Consider the following 10,941-nt stretch of genomic DNA (forward strand, 5'->3'; position numbering starts at 1 on the left):
ATCTTCCCAACCCAGGGATCAAACCTGGGTCTCCCACATTGTAGTCAGATGCTTTACCATCTGAGCCACCAGGGAACCACTGCACTGCCAAGGAATTCCCTCGTATAAAATTATTTTACATACTTTGGTCTCATCTTTCTATTCTGTTTCATTGTCGTTTGTCTACTGTGTTCTACTAATCATTTAAAAACTTTTTTTTTCTGTTTCAGGGATGCTCTGACATCTTGGGTTCTTACTAATCCTGAAGAGACTGCCTCTCCCAGGGCTAGAGAGGCTAACTCCTCATATCAGATCAGATTAGATCAGTCGCTCAGTCGTGTCCGACTCTTTGCGACCCCATGAATCGCAGCACGCCAGGCCTCCCTGTCCATCACCAACTCCCAGAGTTCACTCAGACTCATGTCCATTGAGTCAGTGATGCCATCCAACCATCTCATCCTCTGTCGTCCCCTTCTCCTCTTGTCCCCAATCCCTCCCAGCATCAGAGTCTTTTCCAATGAGTCAAGTTGCCTGCGGGCACACATACGCAAAGGAGAGTGAGGAAGCTCACTTAAAACACAACATTAAAAAATTAAGATCATGGCATCTGGCCCCATTGCTTCGTGGCAAATAGAAGGGGACAAAGTGGAGGCAGTGACAGATTTTCTTTTCTCGGGCTCCAAAAACACAGCAGACAGTGCTTGCAGCCATGAAATTAAAAGGTACTACTCCTTGGAAGGAAAGCCATAACAAAACTAGATAGCATATGAAAAAGCAGAGACATCACTTTGCTGACAAAGGTCCATCTAGTCAAGGCTATGGTTTTTTCAGTGGTCATGTATGGATGTGAGAGTTGGACTGTGAAGAAGGCTGAGCACCGAAGAATTGATGCTTTTGAACTGTGGTGTTGGAGAAGACTCTTGAGAGTCCCTTGGACTTGCAAGATCAAACCAGTCAATCCTAAAGAAAATCAACCCTGAATATTCATTGAAAGGACGGATGTTGAAGCTGAAACTCCAATACTTTTGCCGCCTGACATGAAGAGCTGACTCACTGGAAAAGACCCTGATGCTGTGAGAGGTTGTAGGCAAAAGGAGAAGAGGGTGGCAGAGGGTGAGATGGTTAAATATTGTCACCGACCCAATGGACGTGAATGTGAGCAAATTCCAGGATATAATGAAGGAGTGAGGAGCCTGGCATACTGCAGTCCATGAGGTCACAAAGAGTCGGACATGACTCAGCAACTGAACAACAGCAACGCAAATGCAAAGCAACCAATCCAAAGCCCATACCCACAGTCACATTCTTGACCTGCCTCTCTCACCAGGCCGACATTCTCCCTGCCCTAAATCCCCCTAGGGTCCTGTACCAGACACCTAGGGACCATTCCCAGAGCAGCTGAAATGTTTCGGGCTGACCAATCTTAAACCTGTTTAGTTGTTTACCCCATGAAAACCACAAAAAAGGACCTGGCCTGTGGTTTCCTCTTCCTCCTTCCTCCTGACCTACCTGGATTTCTTCCTTACCTGTCCTGGCATGGCCCGGCATGCCCATTCCTCTTGGGAACTGTAAATAATAAACTCTTCTTTCAAAGGCAGTGTGCTTACATCTATCACCCTGTCATAGCTGATTAATACACAATCCCAGGCACATTGAAAAACATCTCTGCCAGTACCATACTGTTTTAACTTCTAAAAGGTAATTTTTAATGGATGGGCAAGCCCTTTCTCTTATTTTTCAGACTTTCCCTGAATATTATTATACCTTTATTCTTCAAATTGCCTTTAGAATTGCTTTGTTAAATTTGAAGATAAGATCTTTGGGGATTTTAATTTGAATCTGTGAATTTTTGCATTAATTTGAGGAAAATAGGTGGATTTTAAATATTGAGTGTTTCTGTTTAAGAAGTTTCCAAGTTCTCTTCTATGACCCTCAAAAGACTTTTTCCACCAGAAAGTTTATTTCTAGTTACTTTATGTCTTTACTGATATTGTGAATGGAACTCCTCCCCATTGTAATTTCTAACTGCTTTTTATTTGATTCTTGTGTATTTATTTTGTAAATTGGCCATGTTCTGGGACTCAATTTATTTTTAGATTTATTTTATTGAAGTACAGTTTTTTAAAATTTGTATTGAAGTATAGTCTATTTACAATGTTGTGTTAATTTCTGCAATACAGCAAAGTGATTCAGTTACACATATACATACATTCTTTTTCATATTCTTTTCCATTATGATTTATCATAAGATATTGGGTTCCCCCGGTGGCTCAGACAGTAAATAATCTGCCTGCAATGCTGGAATCCTGGGTTTGATCCATGGGTAGGGAAGATCCCCTGGAGAAGGAAATGGCAACCCACTCCAGTGTTCTTGCCGGGGAAATTCCATGGACAGAAGAGTCCATGGGGTCCCAAAGAGTTGAACATGACTGAGCAACTAACACTTCACTTTACTGAATATAGGTCCCTGTGCTATACAGTAAGACCTTGTTGCTCATCCATCCTATATGTAGCCGTTTGAATCTGCTAATCCCAAACTCCCAATTCTACCCACCACCCTCTGCCTCACCTTGGCAACTACAAGTATGTTCTCTATATCCGTGAGTCTTTTTTTGTTTCATAGATATGTTCATTTATACAGTATTTTACATTCCACAAGTAAGTGATATCATATGGTATTTGTCTTTCTCTTTCTGATTTACTTCTCTTAGTATGATATTTTTAATGGCTTTTATGGGGATTTCCAGATAAATAATCATATTAACTCTAAATAATGATTACTTTGCCTCCTGTTTTCTAATATTTACACTCTTTTTCATGTGTTTCCCTAATCAAATTAATGAGTATTTTCAGAACTCCATTAATGAAGAGTCATGATATCATTTCTGATTTTTCTTTATATTTAGAGTTTCATTATAAAGTACAGTGCTTAAGGTTGGTTTGAGACATTAAAAAAAATAATCATTTGAAGGAATTATTTCTATTTTACTAAGATTTAAGATAGTTATGGATATAAAATGTATCAAATGTATTTTCATTATTTTTAATATTATATCATTTTCTTTTTCTACATATTAATAAGATAAATTATATTCATAGATTTTCTAATATTGATCTATCTCTTTTTATTCCTGTAAACAATGCCCCCAAAAGCCATGATGTATTTTTCTTTTAAACCAGTATTTTAGTCTATTTTTCAGAATAAATTATATTAATAGACATTAATATTGTGCTATCCTAACATTCCTATAATAAATAACTCTTGATCATGGCATATTTCTCTCTTAATACACTATAAGTTCTCTGTGTTAATATTTTTAAGAGTATAAACTCAGTGTATAGCTTAGTTGCACAAGAAATATCACATTTCTCATTCTGTCATAATTTTCTTTATCAGTTTTCATCAATATGAGTAAGTGAAGTTGTTCTATTCTCTTCCTTTTCTGCACTGTCCTTGAGTTTAGAACACAGGGGTTTTGTAAAGAAAACCAGGAATATTTCCTTCTTTCTCTTTCGCCTGGTACAGTTGTCCCTATTTATTGACGTAACTGCCTGATATGTAGGGGCATCCTTCCCTTGTGATACCTGAGGCGACTGAGATTCAGACTTGCCATCATTAAGCCTGGTGTCAAGGTCTCTGGGAGGCAAACCTCATCAGCGAAAGACACTCCAGCATGGTGGAAAAGCCTGGGCTGGAGGGCGAGGCTAACTAGCCAGTGACCTTGGGCATCCTTCCCCCTACCCCGCCATCTCCAGTTTCTTAAGAGAGTTTTAACAAGATGATTGTGAATAGAACTGAGGACAATGCCTGATCATAGTAAACACTAAACAGACAACATCTGAAAACCAAACTGGAAAAAAACAAAACCCAGAAGGCTATTGGATGAACCAGAAATAAGGCACAGGGAGAATGGTCCTGAAGATGACTCCTTCCACGCTGAAGAAAAGCCTCAGAAAATATCTCTACCCACAGCAGGACCCCCTCTCTGGCACCCACGTCTCATGTACCTTTCAAATTCAGCATCTTTTGCCAGCAAACAGTTGCAGGGATCATTGCAACAGTCAACTTTCTGCCTGGACACCTCAGATTCTCCTAAACCAGGCCCTACGTGTGGATCCATTGTGACCTGGGACTGCATTTGAACAAAGGCTGTCCAGCCACCCAAAAAAAAGCAATTTCCATTTTTACTGACGCATCCTGAGTAATGTAAAATGGGTTCAAATGAAGAAATCTCATACCTGAAATGGCCTTTCTCTACTTCACTCACACCTCCCAGTTGCCTTGAAGACTCAGCCTTCTCTCATCTTCCACCCTAGCGGGCAAGCATCCTCTCTCTCCTTCCATTCCTTTCACCCCCGTTCCCTTCCTTCTCCACCCTGTGCCCACTCATGGCGCTCAGTTCTCTACACGACCCTCCCCAGCAAGGTATTTTGTCTTCGGCTGTGATCGCTTCTCCCACAAGAAGCAGCTGTCCCTGGGATTTGTTGATGCTGTTCTCTGTTGCCCTTGAGGATGATTTTTGTCTGCAGAGAAGACTATTAAAAAAGTTTATTTTTGGTTTTAAAAATGGAGTCAGTTTATTAAAATTACAAATTCACAGACTTTGGTTCTTTCTCAGGCTTTTATGTTCAGGTTACAAATCTTATTATTCTATTTATAACCCTAACACATTTTAAGAATAATTTTTAAGGAGACTTTGAATAATATTTGATCCTGTTTATGAGCTCAGTTAATTAAACACCTTCACCAACATAAAACTGCATTGATAAATTTAAATAGATTTGACTTCTTTTTAAGCATTCAAATTTTCTTACTTAACAAACAAAACTTTCGTAAGTGCAAAATAATTCTTATCAATCTAGAAAATTAAACTAATAAATATGGTGAGCCAAAAACTCACTTTGATGTTCCAGCATTGTGCATTAGTTTAGTAAAATTTCTGACAATCATACATCTTAATCAATTATTCCATTACACATTTATGCTAGAGTTACACAGTTAATTTGTCATTCTAATAGACCAAGTGCTCTTAAACATTCCAAACACATAAAATACCAAATATGAGTAGATTTTGTCTTATCACAGCATTATTAATGCTATAGTTCTAGTTCTCTTAGACCTTTCGGCACTTAATTTTAAACAATAATAGCTAATACATTGCATTTTCTATGTGCCAAATTCTGTTCTAAGTGCTTTTCATATATTATGTATTAGCTCATTTAATTCTCACAAGTTCTTGACCACAGGCTTCAAGTGTGCCCTGAAGGCTGCCTGTCAATCACACTGTACGGCAATGGCCCCTTCACTTCCACATGCTTTTGAGTGACTGTTTCCTGCATTTTGTTTCAACCTGCTCCCCCGTCAGTCTCAGTCAGTGACCTGTCTCAGTGACTCACTGGATGATTTCCATCAGAAACAGGCATATTGTGATTTCTCCCATCTTATAAAGTAAGACAAAAATAAATCTTGTTTAAAAGCCGTATTTTCTCTGCTAACTATCAGCCCATTTTGCTTTTTTATTTTTTCGTTTTAAATATTTGTTTGGCTTGCAACGGGTCTTAGTTGCGGCTCGAGGGTTTAGCAGTTACAGTGCATGGGACTAGTTGTCCACGTGGGATCTTGGTTCCTGATCAGGGCTCAAACCTGTGTTTCCTCCATTAGAAGGGGGATTCCCAACCCCTGGACCACCAAGGAAGTCTCAGATTAGCCCATTTAAAAAAAAAAACTTCTCTTTTGCAACCAAATTCCTCTAAAGCATTGTTGCCCTTGATCTCCACTCCTCTCCTCTTGTCTCCTCTAAACCTGTTCCCGGACATCCTTCTCTCCCAGTACTCCACTTCTGTTCATCTTTTCGGAACCATCAGCAGCATTTGACACAATTAATTACTCTTGCTTCCTGCAGACACCACTTGTAGGACCTCCTTGCTCCTGGTGTGTCCTCCTTCCTCACTGCTCATCCCAGCTCTGTGTCTTTTATGGTTCGTCTCTTTTCTCTTCTCTCACATCGAGTGCCCGAGGCTTGGGCCTTGTTTGTCCTCCCTTCCCTGTGTCCTCTCGTTCCCCTGATGCTCCCATCTAGGTCCATGGTCTTCAATGCGTTTATTTACACACCCGTGAATCCTAAATTATATTGTCTTCCCAGAACTCTCTTTTCAACTACATGCTCACCTATCCAGCCACATATTTACTCAATATTTGTACTGGGTGTCTAGCAGACATCTCAAACTGAACACATTCAAAACTGAATTCCTGATCTTTCCCTCATTCCCAAAGACTGTTCCACCCAAGTCCCCCCCAACCCTACCTCAGTTGATGAGCATCCTTCTAGTTTCTCAGACTGAAAACCCTGGATTCCTCTCTTTCCAACTGGGAAATTCCACTGGTTCTGCCATCAAAATATACCCAGAAAAAAAAATATATATACCCAGAATTTGGCCATTGTTTCTTATCTCCACTTCCTCACCCTCGTCTGAACCATCGCCTATCACTTGGATTGCTGCAATGGCTACCTTGTTGGTCTCCCTGCTTCTACCTCACCCACTGACATTCTGTGCTCAACATAATCCATATAATAGATTAGGACACTGTGATCCCTCCCCCGCTCCCCCCATGTCCTCAGCCTGCCTTTTGTCTGTGGAAAAACGTTAGCCAAAGCATAAGTTTAATCAGAGAAATGAGAACATGTGGAAACAAAGGAAAACAGTCAAAGGAGACCAAATAATAATAATGTACTCATTAAACGTGGTCAGGACTTTTAGTTCCTTCTCAAGGGCTATACATAATATTCTGAGCCATATCCTGTGAGCTGTCTTATAGATCCTGAAAACCCCACCAGGTGGGGAAGTTAACTTCATGATGATCAGACTGTAGCCATGACATCAGATCAGATCAGATCAGTCGCTCAGTCGTGTCCGACTCTTTGCGACCCCATGAATCGCAGCACGCCAGGCCTCCCTGTCCATCACCAACTCCCGGAGTTCACTGAGACTCACGTCCATCGAGTCAGCGATGCCATCCAGCCATCTCTGTCGTCCCCTTCTCCTCCTGCCCCCAATCCCTCCCAGCATCAGAGTCCTTTCCAACGAGTCAACTCCTAGCATGAGGTGGCCAAAGTATTGGAGTTTCATAAGCTGCCACAGTTCTGAGAATTAGCCTCAAAGAAATGGAAACAATACAACCCTGGAACTGAAGATTAACTGTACCTAAAACAATCAACATGACACTGATTAGACCACCGATGGCCAATTTCAAGATGATTGTCAGAGCTGACTGTACTGTTTCTGCATGTAGCCCCCTCCCTCTGTCTGTAAAAGCTCTTACCCACTGACTGTCCATCGGTGGGGAGTCAGCCTTTGGACAGACGTCTGCCCCCTCCATCTAACACCCCTGCTCCAGGTTGCTGGCCTACAAAATAAAGCAAACTTTCCTTTCCACCAACCTGGCCTCTTTATTGGCTCTTCAACAGCGATCAGCCAGACCCCACATTTTCAGTAGCAGTACTAGAGGGATCCTTTCCTTTTTGGCTGGGCTGGGTCCTTGTTGCTGCGTGAGGGCTTTGTCTAGTTGCGGCAAGCAGGGCTAGTCTCTAGGTGCTGTGCTCAGGCTTCTCACTGCGGTGGCTTCTCTTGTTTCAGAGCACAGGCTCAAAGATGCCTGAGCTCAGTAGTTGCAGTGAGTGGGCTTAGTTGCCAGTAAGTAATCTGTCCTCCCAGCCGTCTTTGTGTCTTACCCTGCTCTGCTTTTTGTTCCCACAGCATTTATCAGCTCCAAAACAACACATAACTTACTTGCTGATTGTGCTTACTCTTTGCCCAGCTAGAGGCCAAGATCTTTGTTTTGTTCCCCAATGTCTCCTAAATGCCTAGAATGATGCCTGGCATTTGGTGGGCACTCAGGAAATACTTTTTAAATGACCAATTCCATTTGAGAAGTACATGTTTTATTTACTTCTTATAGATGAGGAACCTGGGGCACAGAGAAGATAAGGAATCTGTCCCAGGTCACCCAGCCAGTGAGTGGTGAGGCTGGGATTTGAACCGACAATCCTTGATCCTAAAAACAACACTGAATTGCCTCTTTGAGACTTAAAACATGGGAATGTCTATGTAGGCTATTTCTGGGATTCAAGTTCCTTATATTATCTAATTCTTTTTACTCCCCAAAGAATGTACTCCCAGGAATTCCTTGGTGGTTCAGTGAAACCTCCTCGCTTTCACTGGTGCAGCCAAAAAAAAAAAAAGTGCATGACCATTCAGGTTGAGGCTGAATTTTGCTTTCTTTTTTCCTCTTAACATATGTAAACATGATTTTCCTTTTTACAGGAAAGACCTTTCAACTGGATGGGATTGTTCATTCTGTCATGTTCTTGTGGTCACGTAACTCTACAGACCAAACATAAGCTTCATGAAGACACATTTTTGGATACTCTGTGTCTTTTGTTTCTTATTGATTTCCCAATATCTAATAAAACAGTGCCTGGAGCAAGGTAAGTGTTCCACAGATGTTTGTCAAATGTTAAATAGATGATATTTGAGATGATAGCCAGTTAAATTTTAGCTGTATTATATGGCTTTGTCTGATACAAGGTCACCATTCATCATGCCATTTTCCAATTTATTGCACATGCCACTTGTTCCTTCCTGTTTTCACTACAGTGGACCGTAGTCCTCCACTGGCTTTTATTTCCTTGCATAACTCCTCCCAACTCCTCGTGATCTGGGTAGAGTTACCAAGGTGGTAACCAAGGTGGTGCCCCAGGCATTAAGCCATGGAGAGGTGAAGTATGGCCTGGCCCAGGTCAATCCTGTGACTGATGGACTCGTGACTGAAGTTGGCCAATCAGCTGGGGGCTTTTATTATTGTTGCTATTATTATTACTATTATTATTATAATTAGCAAGATGGATGTTATTCTTTCTTATGTTTCACAAGGGAATGAGGTGCAGGCTGTCAGTGAGGTTGCCCCTGAGGATGTCAGTGGATTTCTTTCTGGTCACAAAGAGAGTATGTGACCTGATGGCATGGAACCAACATAAGAATAAAGGTAGAGAGAGGGAGAGGGAGAGAGTATGTGAGGGAGGGAGGGAGAGAGAGACCTATGGCATGTTTTAATGGCAGTCTTTAAAATCTTTGATCATTGGTCAGTTCAGCTTTTCTACTTCTACTAGAGACAATTCTGGTAATTTGTTTTGATAGATTGTCACTTTCCTGTGAATTTGCACATTAGTTACCATGATGTTATTATGTTGTTTTTAAATTCCCTTAGCAGTTTCTATATTCATATATGTATACATGTGTGTGTTATACTTAATTAGGCTTGCTAGTGATTTTGTACTTTAAAAAAATGTTTTTGAAAACCCAACTTTAGTTTATCCTTTCAACTCCTTTTTATTTCTTTCTTTGCTACTTCATTCATTTTTTATTTTATTTTTATTCATTTTTTCAACTTCATTTTGTAATTTCTCTAGGCCTTAGGTTGCATATTCAGCTTATTTGCATTCAACAGTTTTTTTAACAGTAAAATAATTTGGAGTTATAAATTGTCTTCTGAATAAAGATCACTGTACCCCATAGGTTTTGCTATAATGGGTTTCTCTTTCCCTTAATTTGATTATTATTATTTCTGTTTTTATTTCCTCTTTACCAGGTATTGTCTTCCATCAACTTTTCCTGGCTAATTCTTACTTGTTCATCAGATTCAGCTCAGACATTATTCCTCAGGGAAGTCTTCCTGACCCCGCAAATCAGGTTAGGACTTCTTGTCGTAAACTCTTCCAGAACTGATACTTCTTAATACATCATGAATGATTATTTGTGCCACCATCTGTTACTTTCTCTTCCTTACCAGACTGAACTCCTCAGTGCAGGGACCATGTTTATCTTGTTCAGGGCTTCAATATGTATTTATTGAATGAATGACTGAAAACTCGTTATTAGGGAGAATGTCAAACAGTACAACTCTTTGGGAGGGGAACTTGAAAATACTTTTTAAAAATACCTGATTGCTTGTGCATTCACCCTTTAATCCAGCAATCCCACTTCCAGTATTTTAACCTAAAGACACACTGGAAAAAAATGCTAACATGATTTATTGCACAAGGTTATTCATTGTGGCATTATTTGAGATACAAAAGGTTGGAAGCAATCCAAATGCCCATCATTAGGAGACAGGCTGAATCAGCTGTGGTCCATTCACACAGTGGAATATTCTCTGGCTGTAAAAAGAAATGTGGAAGGTCACTGCAATGGCATGATCTCCAGATGTATTGCTAAGTGAAAAAGCACAACTTCGTAGAACTGAATATCTAGGATGCTATTTTCTGTGTAACAATGGGGCAGAAAGAGTTATAAATATGTATACAAATTGTTTATATTTGCAAAAAAATAGTAAAAGAATAAACAAACATATAAAAACCCCTGAAAATGATGACTTTTGTGGGAAAGAATAGAGCAGAGGGACAGTGATGGAAGGGATATTTTCTTACACATAGACTGTTGTATGGTTTTGACTTCAGAATCAGATAAATATTTTACACATTCAAAAATAACATTAAATCAAAAGGAAGGGAGAAAAAAAGCATCTCTAGAATTTGAAAGCAACATGAAACGAAGGACCCTGAATGTGTATCAAGTTAGTGATATAACCAAGTCAGTAAAAATGATTGTTCCAATGTTCCAGTGGGCTTTAGGACACAACATAGCTACTATATCTTTAAAAAAAATTAATCTTTTTTAGTTGCTATTTTAATTATTTACTTAGCTGTTCTGGGTCTCTGTTGCAGCATTCTGGATCTAGTTCCCTGACCAGGGAACTGAACCCAGGCCCTCTTCACTGGGGCTCAGAGTCTTAGCCTCTAGACCACCAGGGAAGTCCATAAAGAAACATTTTTGAAGGTCAAAAAGAACTGCAAAGAAATCTTAACATTTCATTTGGAAGTCTTTCTGTTAGTAAAAATACTGGCA

The 10,941-nt window shown here is 40.0% G+C and overlaps 1 long non-coding RNA gene across 1 annotated transcript; it reads left to right on the forward strand.

Annotated features, from left to right (window-relative positions):
* The first annotated feature begins 678 nt into the window (after nt 1-678).
* On the forward strand, nt 679-10,304 carry LOC139186474 (uncharacterized). Its single transcript, XR_011570035.1, has 3 exons — nt 679-1,677; nt 8,302-8,465; nt 9,626-10,304. It is a non-coding gene; the product is annotated as an uncharacterized lncRNA (long non-coding RNA).
* Nucleotides 10,305-10,941: the final 637 nt, after the last annotated feature.

Source organism: Bos indicus, chromosome 2, assembly GCF_029378745.1.
Source record: "Bos indicus isolate NIAB-ARS_2022 breed Sahiwal x Tharparkar chromosome 2, NIAB-ARS_B.indTharparkar_mat_pri_1.0, whole genome shotgun sequence".
Taxonomy (NCBI): Eukaryota; Metazoa; Chordata; class Mammalia; order Artiodactyla; family Bovidae; genus Bos; species Bos indicus.